The following is a 14,588-nucleotide window of genomic DNA, read 5'->3' on the forward strand; positions in this document are numbered from 1 at the left end:
GCTTGGCTAAACCACAATTCCGAAGTGAAGCACAAGGAAAAGATTTTTAGATTTACAAAAAAATTACCACTCACACATATTTATCTAAGAAATGATTGCAAGACATAATTCAGGAAGGTTAGAAATTTATGATAATAAAGGAAGGAGTAGGATGCAAGAAGCAATGGTAAACAAAGAAATTAGCAAGCATGAATAAATCCAATCAAGCATTAATTGTTCAAAAACACTAACAATCATTACTAATGTAGGGATAGAAAGTTCAGAGCAAATAAAATATAAAAAGTGATAGCTAATGTACTTCTATATGCTAGAAATTCTTTAAAGTACTTTATATTTATTAAAAGTTTAATTCTCTTAACAAATCTAAGGGATAGTTACTAATAGTATCCTCACTTACAGATGGAGTAACCAGGCCAAAATAGACTAAACAACTTGTTAAAGAATCACTGCTGACAAACAGTAAACCTAGGATTTGAATCTAGGGAGTCTGTACTTTTCATGAGTATCTATTACTATCACCATGAATTAGCGAAAAAAATACCAAAAAATGTAGACAACAATAATATTTAAAATGGAGAAGAGTGATTGGAGTTGAAATTATTCAATTTCCTTCTATCACTTTGGGAGATATTAGAGACTCTGATTAAAGTTAGACTATACTAAAATAAATAGGCAAACAAACCAGGTCTCTTATGTGTTGCTGGCAGAAAAGTGGTGTGGTACTATTTAGTAAATATGAAGATATGCATATCTATGACCGAACACTGCTACTCCTATGTATCTTGCACATAAGCTCCAGGAGATACATACACCTATATTCATAGAAATAGTGTATGTAATAGAACAAAACTATAAATATGAAAAATATCTATTGAATGAAGAATAGAATTAAAATATTGGTATATTCAAATAATGCAATGTAATACTGAAATGAAAACAAATGAACTATGGCTACCCACAATAAAAGGGAGAAAATTCAGTACATTAATATCAAGTGAGTAAGAAATACTGTGACCCTATTACGGTTTTAAAGCAATTAAAATTAATTAACTTCTTATTTAGGTAAATACACTTAGGATAAAACTATTGGAAACAAGTTAAGGGAAAGACAAAATTAAGATAAGAAACACAATCAAAAAAAGCAGATAAGTACATGAAAGCTATTGTCACTGTTTTAGTTCTTCAGTTGTTTGATAGACTCATCTATCTGAATAAATAAATCAACTGGTTGTATGCAAGTGCCAATGATGAGAATATCTCAATGACCAAGAATTATAATTTCCTGAAGCCATGAAAATATACTTCTTTACTGGAAATGTAGAAAAAGGAGAAGCCATAAGTAGTTGGTCATTTCTGTGAGGAAGGACCCATATAATAAGAGGAAAAGTAGACAGATAAGACAATGTTGGAGCTGGGTATTAAACATTACATTTTCTTTTTATTCATGCAAGTCTTTCTCGTAAGCATTGGTAGAAAAAAAATGGTTCCCTGGAATCAATTCCCAATTCTGCTACCAAATCACTCTGTGATCATGGAAATAAAAAGATAATTGTATTTCACAGCTGTGCATGTCTTTCAGGCACTATATTAATTCATAATCCTCATAATATAACTGTGAAATTACAGAATATTAATAGATCTTACCACTATTACTAAGCACCTAATAAGAACTCAATAAAGTTTAGTCATTGTTATTATTATCATTAATATAGATGTCATTTGGTGTATTTAAGTATGAGAAAGTTACTATCTATAATGTATTGGTTCTTAAATATTATTCAGCATAAGAATTTCCTGAGTATCTTGATAAAATGCAGAATTACAGGGTTCATCTGTGGTTATTCTGATTCCTCTGTTCTGGGATAAGGTAAAGAAATCTGCAACAGTAAGAACCTACTCAGACAATTCTCATACAGATGATCTTCCATAAATACATCCATAAATGTTGAAAAACATTTAGGAGGACTACAGAATATGCCAACCTGATGACCAAGAAATTCTATGTAACCTGACATACTAACTAATCTAACACATGCAAGCCAGGCCCTAGGCATCTTTAATCCATCACATTATGATCTGGGCTGATCTAAGAAAGTATGGACTTATTCAGCAATTCTTCACTCCAAATTATCAAATTTAATCCTGAATCTCAGAAGGAAGTTCTGTTCAGTTTGGAGAAAGTTATGAGGGATCTATACTAAGTAATTCACTGGACTCTGATGATTCAGATGCTTTTCCAGAAATTTCAAAAACTAATACAGAAGATAAACATAGGGGATCCCTGGGTGGCTCAGCAGTTTAGCTCCTGCCTTCGGCCCAGGGCATGATCCTGGAGTCCCGGGATCGAGTCCCACATGAGGCTCCCTGCATGGAGTCTGCTTCTCCCTCTGCCTCTCTCTCTCTCTCTCTCTGTCTCTCTCTCTCTCATGAATAAATAAATAAAATCTTTTTTTAAAAAAGAAAATAAACAAGTCAGCATTAGTCATCAAACATAAAAGGTATTCTCATAGAGGTAAAGTCAAAGATCAATTGGAACATCTTTAATTCCATCTTTTGAAAGTAAAGATTTCACAGCGGTGGTAAATCTTGAACAAGATTCATAAGGTCAATGGGAACTTCAATCTCCTAAAGTAGAAGAAAAAGAAAAGCAAAATCAGGTCATATGAGATAAATGACACCCAATGCAAGTCTTCCATGTGACAAAGACCCAAAAGTAAAAAACTACTGGGTGCTGGGCCCGTTTTAGAAACCTCAATGCTAACAGTCTACAAAACAAAAAGACAACCTACTAAATGGGAGAAGATATTTGCAAATGATACATATGAAAAAGGGTTAATATCCAAATATATAAAGAACTTATACAACTCAACACCAAAAAACACAAATAATCCAATTTAAAAATGGGCAGAGGACCTGAATAGACATTTTTCCAAAGAAGGCATTCAGATGGTCAGCAGACACATGAAAAAGTGCTCAACATCACAGTCACCAAGGAAATATGAATCAAAATCATAATCTGATATCGCCTGACACTAGTCAGGATGGCTATCATCAAAAAGACAAGAAATTCCAAATGTTGGTGAGGATATGGAGAAAAGGGAACCCTTATGTACCATTAGTGGGAATGTAAATTAGTGCAGACACTGTGGCTGTAAACAGTATGCAGTTTTCTCAAAAAATTCAAAATGGAAATGCCGAATGATTCAGTAATCTCACTACCTGTATTTACACAAAGAAAACAAAAACACTAATTTGAAAAAAAAAAATGCACCCCTATCTTTATAGCAGTATTATTTACACTAGCCAAGACAGGGAGGAAAACCTAAGTATCCATCAACAGATGAATAGATAAAGAAGATGTGGTGTATGTGTGTGTGTGTGTGTGTGTGTGTGTGTGTGTGTGTAATGGAATATGACTCATCCATAGAAAAGAATGCAATCTTGCCATTTGCAACAACATGGATGGACTTAGAGAATACTTTGCTAAGTGAAATAAGACAGATAAGGACAAGTGCCATATGATTTCACTTGTGTGTAGAGTCTAAAATAAAACAAACAAAAAACAAAAACAAAAACAAAAAACAAAACAACAGCAAAACAGAAACAGACTCATAAATACAGAGAATAAACTGGTGGTTTCCAGAGGGGAAGGAAGTAGAAGGATGAGCCAGGTAGGTGAAGAGGTTGAAGAGATACAAACTTTCACTTCTAAAGTAAAGGAGTCACAAGAATGCAAAGTACAGCATAGGGAATATGGTCAATAATATGGTAATAACTTTGTATGATGACAGATGGGAACTGTACTAACTGTGGTGACCTTTTTGTAATGTGTATAATAGTTGAATCACTGCTATATACATGAAACTAATATACTATGTATGTCAACTATTCTCATTAAAAATAAAAATTTTAAAAAGAAAGAAATTTCATTACTTAACTAAGCCTTGTATCTAAGGTCACCACCCTGTTAGGGTGAAATTTTGGAATGCCTCTGGACAGGTGCCACTCTCCTTTTTTTTTTTTTTTTTTTTAAGATTTTATTTATTTACTCATGAGAGACACAGAGAGAGAGAGGCAGAGACACAGGCAGAGGGAGAAACAGGATTCCTTCGGGTGAGCCTGATGTGGGACTTGATCCCCAGATCCGGGATCATGACCTGAGTCGAAGGCAGATGCTCAACCTCTGAGCCACCCACGTGTCCCAGGTGCCACTCTCCTGATTACTTAACAGGATTGAAGATAATTTTCTAATTTACTCAAAATATGTACAAAATAAATCAAAACTAATTTCTGTTTTGAGCTCACAAAAGAATTTGATGTCTGTGCTACCTTGTTTTACTCTTTTCTGAAATTAAATATATGAGTATTTTTAAGGAGTTTGGCGGAACATTCATATTTTATTACCTCTAAGTGAATTTAATATAATTTTTGATGCTGCCAAAATCCAGACAAGGATAAAATGAACTTCCAAATGCACTATCAAACTAATTCTGCCAGTTTTTCCCTAATGTACAAGAACCATATCCCCCACTGATTCTTACTTCCTTTTTTAAAGTGGTGACATAGTCTAACAGGACTCTGAGAAAGCTCCCCATGGAGCCAGTACCCACATGCTGTCCTCTCCGTATGTCTCCTACTCCTCCACTGGTGACCCATTGAGAAAGCCATGGACACACTGTCGTGGGTATGGCAGATGTTGGGGGACACCACACATGCAAATGGTATTATTTTTCCCATTCCTTCTTTTTCCTTGAAAGTTGTTTTTGATGGGAAAAGAAAAATACCCAAGAATAAACTAATAAACTACCCAAGATTTGACTGTGGGAATTTTTGTTCTAAGTTCATTAGTTTTTCTTTTTTTCTTTTTCCCATCATAAGTGTACTCTTTAATCCCCATTACCTACCTATTTTACCTATCCCTCTGCCCACCTCCCCACTAGTAACCATCAGTTTGTTCTAATTAAGTTCTTGTTTCTTATGAAGAGAATATGGAACACATGGTCAGTTATTGAAGCCACATAGAGGACTAGGCCATAGGTAGCAATAGATACCAAACTGCTGGAGGATGAAGAAGTTGAAAGAATCCTAAATCCATCTCAGATGGCCACTTCCTTCTTAGTAAATCAAAGGCCTGGATAAAGGCAAACAGGTTACATTTGGTACTTAGAAATATTCTAAGGATGCCAAGGCGATGCCAGACCAGGGCTCCTTATTTCAGCCTGAGTAAAATCAGTGGCCTTAAATTCTGTTTGCCATTGGACAGTCCATGCAGACTGTAGAAACTCTAGTATTCCTGCATAATTATTCAGTGTTCCCTTTCAACTTCCAAAGGTGTCCCAACATGCTGTCCTCTCCTTATGTTTCCAACTCCTCGACTGGTGACCCATCTGAGAAAGCCATGGACACATTATTGTGGGACAGAGAAAGACAAGTACTGTGTGTCTCACCTATACGTGGATTCTAAAAAGCTCAAACTCATAGAAACAAAGATCGAAGGGATGGTGGTCAGATTGCCAGAGGCGGGGTGGGGGGGGCGGCTAGGAGGTGAGGGGATTAGGTGAAGGTGGTCAAAAGGTACAAATTTCCAGTTATGAGGTGAGTAAATTCAGGGCATGTAATATACAACATAATGACTATACTTAATAACGTATTGTATATTTGAAAATTGCTAAGAGACTAGGTATTTATAAGTTTTCATCACAAGAAAAAAACTATGAGAGGTAATAAATATTAACTAACCTTGAGGTAATCATTTTTGCAATATATACATAAATCAATGTTGTATACTAAAGGCAGACACTTAACTGAATGAGCCAAATAAATTTATGCAATGTTATATATCAATTAATCTGGGGAAAAAAGAGTTTTGACTCAGTCCTCCCTTTTTTATATGACACAATTCATGAAATTCGGACTATTATTCTCATTTCACACAAGACAAAACTGAGGCACAGAGAGGTTGAGTGACTTGCCCATGGTCATAGAGCCAACAAAAGGAGGAGCCTGAATTTAATCCCAGTAGTTAGGCTCCATTTGTTCTCAGAACAAGTCAACCTACCCTTCAACTATGAGACATGTGCAAAGCAATACCTTTCAACCAGGAGGAACATGTTATTATTTTCCCCATTTTACAAATGAGAACTCTGAGAAAGAAAGAAATTCAATAGCTTTTCTAAGGTCATAAACAGGCCGTCTGGAATCAAAACCTTAGTCCTAACTTCTATGAAACATTCTTTCCTGAAATATTTTGGAACTTGGATATCCAAGAGAAGACTGGAATTTTCAGGAGGTTGCACACACAAACATCAGCAAATAATTCTTTTTCATACTTAATGATGAGTATTAAAGCATCATCCTAGAAATCTTACCCTTATATAAAATAGTACACAGTCTTGCATTTTTCACAGTTATGTTTCAGATGGTTCAATGAGAAAATTCTGATGTTCAGTGTTATGTTACATTTAGACCTTAAGTAAGGATTTCTTTCCTCCTTCCCTGTCTGCCTTCCTCACTCCTTCCTCCTTTCCTCCCTCTTTCCTTCCATCCCTCCCCCTCCTTCCTTCTTTCCTACCTTCCTTCCTTCTTCCTTCCCTACTTTTTTTCCTTCCTTCCTTCCATTCTTCTTCTTCTTCTTCTTCTTCTTCTTCTTCTTCTTCTTCTTCTTCTTCTTCTTCTTCTTCTTCTTTTTGTACCTATGTCTTTCATTTGTAAAAAGAGAAGCAAAGCTAGGCAATGCCAGTCACAGTAGGAGACCCTCAACCGCTGAATATTCTGTGGGTTTTGCCTCTTAGAATCTTAGGTTTGTCAATTAATTTATCAGTACCTCAACCCAGGAACTTGAAGCAACAGCAAGAAGGATTAATACCTTGTCTCCGCTGTAACTGACCTCTAATAAGCCCTTCTATAGTCACACTTGGAAGCTGCTGTATGCAGAACACAGCAGTGGCCATCAAGCTGTAATCTGAGGTCCATCGAATTTACAAACTAGAAATGTGAAATATTCACACATTCTTCCAGACATTCCTTTGCCCACCAACATCTCATCTTTTGCATGTTGTGAGACTAGTCATTCTGCCAATTAGGCTAAGGAAGCTTAACCCAAACAGCTGTTTAACGTCTTATCTGTAATGCTCACTCATTATTCCCCGCAGGGAAGAAGAACAACAAACCAACTGCAGTGTGTATAAAGAAATAAGGAGACAGGACTGCAGGAATGTGTAGAAATACATGCATATACACACACCATATACAGTAACACTGCAAGTCATCTGAAATATATTAACGTGCCATATTCTACTAAACTTGAAGAAAATTAAGTGAATAGTTTGTGTTACATGGAGGTGTTTATGTGAAACCCCAGATCAAAATATTTACTTTATTTAATGCTGATATTGGCACCAAAAAGAAAAGGTCAGCATCTGATCTTCTCACATGTGCCAAGTGACTACAGGCTTCAGAATAGAAATGCCTTACTCACCCACCTCCACACCCTCTCTGCAAAACAACTCTGTGAGGCAGATTCTCTCTCTCTCTTTTTTTTTTAATTAGCAGTTCGCTTTTGATTTTAAAAACATCTTCTTGTCACTTGTAGCCCTTTCCAGTAATGAGAGGTTCAATTTAATTTTACAAGAAACAAATCACTTATGACTAAGAAAACAAACCAATAGGGGAGACCACAAAACAGAAAATAAAACCAAAGAAGAAGGTCTCTCTCTGCTTTAGACCTACTTCCCATTATAGTTTAATCAGCATCTTCATTTATTTTTTTAATTTGTTAAATATAAAAATCACCAGATTAAAGGTAAAATATGTTCTTTATTGCAAAAGAAAGAAAAGAAGAAAGAAAATAAAAAACATCATTTATATAAGCTCCTGGGTGTTCAAACATTTCGATGAATCCAACTTCCTAATACAATTCTACATTTTTACCTCTTCCTCTGTTATCCCTTTTTTTTCCCATTGCTGGTTTAGCAATCTTATTTCTTCCTCCTATAATCTATAGTAGGAATTAACCTACACATTGATGCACAAACATATAGCCCATACTTTGCCAGAGCCTTCAGTGGTACACAGTCTCTAGTTCCTACAATGCATTCCTCACACCCCAAGCTCCTTAGCATGCGATATCATTGTGGGGAAAGAACTGCAATGAGGAAGTCCAATGTTAGGTTTGCTCAGAGTATGCATATTTCACAAAAGGAAAGCTGAAAATTTTTAAAGAAGAGGAAGGGGCGGATGAAGAGGAGCTTGGGGAGGGTAACTATGTGTGTTACAACTCTCTGCAACATTAACTACTTTTGCTATTCAATCAGAGCAAGCATATTAAAAATTAAACACCCCAAATTATACCTTGACAATGATTTAGTACAAAAGACTTGGAAAATATAATTGGATCCAATTTTACCACTTTATGGTTATGTGAACATGAAAAAATCCTTAACCTCTCTGAGTCTTAGTGTATAATCGATAAAATGAGAATAATAATACAGTCTATGTCACTGAGATGTTATTTAACCAATGAAAGTTGAATGAGCCAATGTGTATGAAAGGCTCTGATGACTGTGATATTCTAAAGATATTTGTTTATGGCCATTGCTATGCTTTGTTGTGAAAATAAATGCATGTTTTAAAAGGGAATCAGAATCAATTAATTCATTAGTAAGTCTTTTTTAAAATCATTGAGTTTATTCTTGGATTGCCTGATAAAATGTAAATAAATTATCTAAATTATTGATGTCACTATTCCTCCTGCCTTTTTAAAAAAAATTATTTATTTGAGAGAGTGAACAAGAGAGAGAGCATGAGCAGAGGGAGGAGCAGAGGGAGAGGGAGTTCATCTGAGAGAGAGAAAGAGAGAGAGAGAAAGAAAGAGAGCATGAATGGGGGGAAAAGAGAGGGAGAGGGAGAAGCAGACTCCCTGCTGTGTAGTGAGCCCAACTTGGGCCTTGATCTGGGAACTTCAGGATCACGGGATCATGGGATCATGACCTGAACCAAAGGCAGACACTTAACTGAATGAGCCACCCAGGCTCCCCACCCCACCCCCAATCCTGCATTTTTTTCTTTCATACCATTAAGAAGAACAAATATGCTGATTCAAGTACTGTCATTCCCAGCCTGGATATTAGTCTAATGATGACTTTGTGTGTAGTCATTGTTTGGAACTAGGCACAATGCCTTTCTGGGTTTTGTGAATAAGCTATATAATTCTAAAAATGGAATATTTCCTTAGAATTAATATACATGCATTGCTTAGGAGAATAACAGTCATGTATGTCCTTGAAGCATACACAATAGGGTTCCAACACTATTAATATGTCATCTTTACCAAAACATGAAGCATACACAATAGGGTTCCAACACTATTAATATGTCATCTTTACCAAAACAACCAATTCCTCCTCACACAAGGCATTAATACCTCACTAGTTTTCTGCTGATTCCTCTAGATGACCTGTCTTCAGTCTCTCAATCTCATTTTGCTTTTCTTTCACTCACAGTGGAAGGAGCTATTTCTGTCCTTCAGGAATCTAGCCATCTGGATGGAAAGGGCTGTCTTCCTGCTAGTGTCACCAGAAAGAAAGATTTCACCAGAAAGATCTTCTTAGGAAATGAGATTTCCATCTCTGGTTAATGCAAATGGAAGCCAGTAAACCTCTGCCCTTCCAAACCCACCAGGAGGACCCCAGCAGCAATTCACAAACATACCCTATAACTGACCAGAGCAATAGTTTTGCTTACTAAGCTAATGCCCAGAGCAAATAGTTTTGCTTACTTCCACTAAGAAACAGAACATCAGGGCAGCCTGGGTGGCTCAGTGGAGCGGTTTAGCACCGCCTTCAACCCAGGGCGTGATACTGGAGACCTGGGATTGAGTCCCATGTCGGGCTCCTTGCACGGAGCCTGCTTCTCCCTCTGCCTGTGTCTCTGCCTCTTTCTGTGTGTCTCTCATGAATAAATAAATAAAATCTTTAAAAAAATAGAACATCATACGTTTTTCTTTTTTGTAGTACTTATCTATTATCTATCTTACAGTGGGCATTTCCTTTTCTCAAAAATATTAACTTTCTTTCAATAAGGGAAATACATAAAAGTGTGAGGAATACATTTTAAAAAAATAATTGCCTTTTAAAATACAGCATCTTCAAATTGCTAAGTGTCTAAAAGGAAATATAAATAATAACATCATTACAACAAAATAGAATGATAGATATATGCACAAGGTAGAATGATAGCCTGCATTGCTGTTGCTGCTGTTTCATTTTGCTTTGCTTTTAACATAAGGGAGAGTCAGAAATCTCAATGAAAGTAATTTTTAAACTTCAACTTGAAATGCTAGTAGGGATTCTCTGTGTCAAGAAAAGAATTTCAAGAAAATGCCTATCATGCTTCCAATCAATTCCCCAAATTGAAGAACATGAGAGTCTGGGTTAAAGCACCCACTTAGAACTCCCCCACCGTGGATGAAAAGAGTTCACATCAAGACAAATCATCACAGTGTCTCAGGAATCAGCAATAATGAGAAGATACTGATATATCAAGAGAGAAAAAATAGGTCACATACAAAGGAAGAGAAATAAAAATGACATCCAACTTTTAAAATGTTTTAGGAATCTAAAACACTATTTGAGGGAAAATGATTTCCAACTTGGTATTCTATACTTAGCCACAATATCAATCAAATGTGATGAAAGAATTAAGGCATCTTAGGTAAATCAGATGTGAAAAAGTTTAGCCATCTTGCATCATTTCCTGGAAAACAATTGCAAAACTGCTTCACTGACTAAAGAAAAATAAGCCAAGAGAGATGAGGTGTAGGATCAGGAAGCAGGGGGATTCACACAGAAGAGAGAGAATCCCAACAACGATGGTAAAATAAAACAGGGAAAAACAGATGTATGGTAGGCCTGAAGAACAATTAGTACATTTTAGGACAGGGAGTCAGAAAGTTCCAAAGGTGGGGCACCTGGGACAGCTCAGTGATTGAGCGTCTGCCTTTGGCTTAGGTCATAATCCCAGGGTCCTGGGATCGAGTCCCACATCAGGCTACTTGCAGGGAGCCTGCTTCTCCCTCTGCCTATGTCTCTGCCTCTCTTTCTGTCTCTCTCATGAATAAATAAATAAAATCTTTTAAAAAAAAGATAAAAGAAAGTTCCAAAGGTGGTGTCTCTAAGGAAAAAGAAATGAGACAGGGAGATATATTTAGATGGTTGAACATACTGAAGAGAGACTTAGATTTATAACAAAAAGTTTGTGGATAAACTTGTGATGAATATTCAATTTGTTAAGCACACGTCAGGAAATAATGGATGCGGAGAAAGTTACAAAATACAGACTTTCTGTTATCAGATGAATAAGTTCTTGTTATCAAATGAATAATGTACAGCATGGTGACTATAGTTAACAATATCGTACTGTATATTTGAAAATTGCTAAGAGAGTAGACCTTAAAAGTTCTCATCACCACTTGACTAATACCAAAAATAATACCATTTTAGATCAAATACTTAGCATCAATAACAATAAAAAAGATAAACAACCTGTAATCCATGAAGGTATGGTCAACAGCCATTCTCAGACAGTTGCAAAAAGGATAAATTGCTACAATATTTATTAAAGATGAAAAAAATATTTAGGCCAAGAGATTATTTATGGTGCAGAGTGGATTCCTCTATTTACCCTCCATTTCTGCCCTTCCATATGCATTTTGCACATGGTTTTGGCAAAGTAATGCAGCAACCCTACTTCAACTTCCTAAGATCTTTCACCGCAGCTCCCTTTGGCTAACTGGTCCATCTTCTGTTGTTTTAATTCCAAACTATCAGGATAGGAGTTGGGAGATACACATTCCTGGGCTGAAGACCTTGTGTGCAGAGGAAGGAGGATACCTGAGACAAACTTGATACATACTCCTTCAGTCTAGCATGTGGGTTGGAAGAATTTACCAATAAGGACAGCTGAGGACAGGTAATTGCCTCAAATATAACTTGGAGATTGTGTATTGCACAGTATGTTATGGTTATAACAATAGGCTCAGAAGCCAAAGGTTACTAACACTCACTAGCTGGGTGACTCCTCTGGCCTGTTTCTTTGACTGTAAAGTGGGAATAATAATAGTCAATTACATGACAACGTTGTTGAGAGAGCAACAAATGCTTCCTGTCATTTTTACTGTAAATAATCTAAAAGGAAAAAACATAGTGATCTGAAATATGGCCGAGGAAATAGAGAAGGGAGAGCTTGCAGAAAAGGACAAAAAAGGAGCTTTTTAAGTTGTTTCCTAATATTTATATGTACATTTAAACATTTCACAAGGGAGCGTGCATTGTTGAGAACTCAAACACATGGTAATTCCTTCAGGAATTGAAATTTTGTGTGCCTATATTCTCAGTGACCAAATGTGATCCCCCTTGAAATATTTTAGTCTTCAAAAACGTTCAGTAGAACTTTCATCATGTTGCTTTGTGATGTTCAAACTATATGTTAGTGTTGTTTCTTTAATTCATAATAAGCCCTAAATCTTGCTCAGCCTTCAGAAAATGGTTAGTCACAATGACACTTTTAGCAGTTTTCCCTACTTCAGGAACCAGAAGGTAGAGTTTGATCCTAAATGAGTAGCAATATAATACAGACTTTATGGACTCCATTCCATGGATTCTCCCACTACCAATTCCTCCCGATATTGCATTCAGTTTCAGAGTTAGAACTGTCTCCAATTTACCTTCAATTCCTGGCACTTCTGATTCTACTGTCCGCTAACTTTCCCAGTCAAAACAGCAAGACTTTGTCAAGCTGTGCTCAAAGTTCATTCGCCAAAATCTGTCAAACACTTCTGCCTCAAGGCCTCAGGCATTGAGGTGTTTCTCTTTTGTGGGAGTACCAACTTAAAGGATCAGAGGATCATAGAAGATTATCTTAGAGGGGCTCCTGGGTGGCTCATGGTTGAGCATCTGCCTTCGGCTCAGGTCATGATCCTGGGGTCCTGGGATTGAGTCCCACATCAGGCTCCCTGGATGGGGCCTGCTTCTCCCTCTGCCTATGTCTCTGCCTCTCTCTGTGTCTCTCATGAATAAATAAATAAAATCTTAAAAAAAAAGATTATCTTAGAGTAACCATTTTTAAACTATTGTGGACAGTTTAAAATTGTGTTAATACTGTGGAACCAGGGGCGCCTGGGTGGCTCAGTCAGTTAGGCATCTGCCTTCAGCTCAGGTCGTGATCCCAGGATCCTGGGATCAAGCCCCACATCAGGCTTCTTGCTCAGCAGGGAGTCTGCTTCTCCCTCTGCCCTTCACCTCCCTCATGCTCTCTCTATCACTCTCTCAAATAAATAAATAAAATCTTAAAAAAAAATATTGTGGAACCATTTACCATTTGGTTTCAGAACTAGAAGTACCAAATCTTATGAAAGAAATCTAGAATAGCATTAGTTAAAAACAACTGATCACCCAATATTCTTTATAGTTCACTAGAAGGATGGTATATTAGTTCAGACTATTGATTGTTTCATTAATTGCCTCAAGTTAGAGAAACCTACTCCAGCCAACATGAGAAAGCCAGGCTACAAGGATGCTATATACAAGGGCAGAGAACCTGGCAGCCCTCTGGAATAAACAGGATTCCTTTAGCCTCTCCTTCTTTTTGCCAGTTTGTTTTATTCTCTTTCTCACACTTGCGAACTCTCATTTTCCCAGCCATCCCACCTTGCCAACTAGTTGTCACTTTTGTAGATATACTAGAAAAATATGGCCACCAACACCAAATATCCAGAAAAAGGGTCACTCATACCCCTATCCCCCCCCACCCCCCCGGTGTCAAAGAGAAAAGAACTCCTAGATAAGGAACAATGGTCAAAAAAAGGTTTATGTGGTCTAAGCATTGCTGCTTAGGGTGAGCCATCTAGCTAAGTAAATGGGACGGCAGTGAAAGGGGCAGAACTTAGGAAAGAGTAGCTGAAAAGGCAACCAACAGAGAGACAACATTACTTTCTTTAGAAGAGCTAACAACCAGGGCATCTTGGTGGCTCAGTCAGTGAAGTATCTGACTCTTCATTTTGGTTCAAGTCATTATCTCAGGATTGTGAGGGCTTGACCTCCCCCCATCAGGCTCCTCACTCAGTGGAGAGACTGCTTGAGATTCTCTTGCTCCTCCTACTGCCCCTTCTTGCACTTGTGAGCTCTCTCACTCTATCTCAAATAAATAAATCTTACAAAAAAAAAAAAAGAGCTCATAACCACTGGGGAAAATGTTTCCGATATGCAGTGTACAGCTTTTGGGTTGCCTGCCCTCTTCTAATGATCAAAGGGGGAAAAAAAATCAGTCAACTTCTTTTTTTTTTTTTTTAGTCAACTTCTACATAAAAGAAAACCTTTTTGGTTTTAGAAAGACAAAATCCCAAAATATAAAATACTCCTACATTGACTTTTAAATTGTTACTAGAAACAATAAAACTTTATTAAATCAATAAAAAGAAAAAAAGAAAGATTTCTAAATGCCAGGTTAAAATGGCAGACTAAAAACATGTATTGGAAAATGCACTTTCAAAATTTCACTTAACTGATGATGATAAAGACATTTAATAGAGGATG

Source organism: Canis lupus, chromosome 33 (assembly GCF_003254725.2).
Source record: "Canis lupus dingo isolate Sandy chromosome 33, ASM325472v2, whole genome shotgun sequence".
NCBI classification, from domain to species: Eukaryota; Metazoa; Chordata; class Mammalia; order Carnivora; family Canidae; genus Canis; species Canis lupus.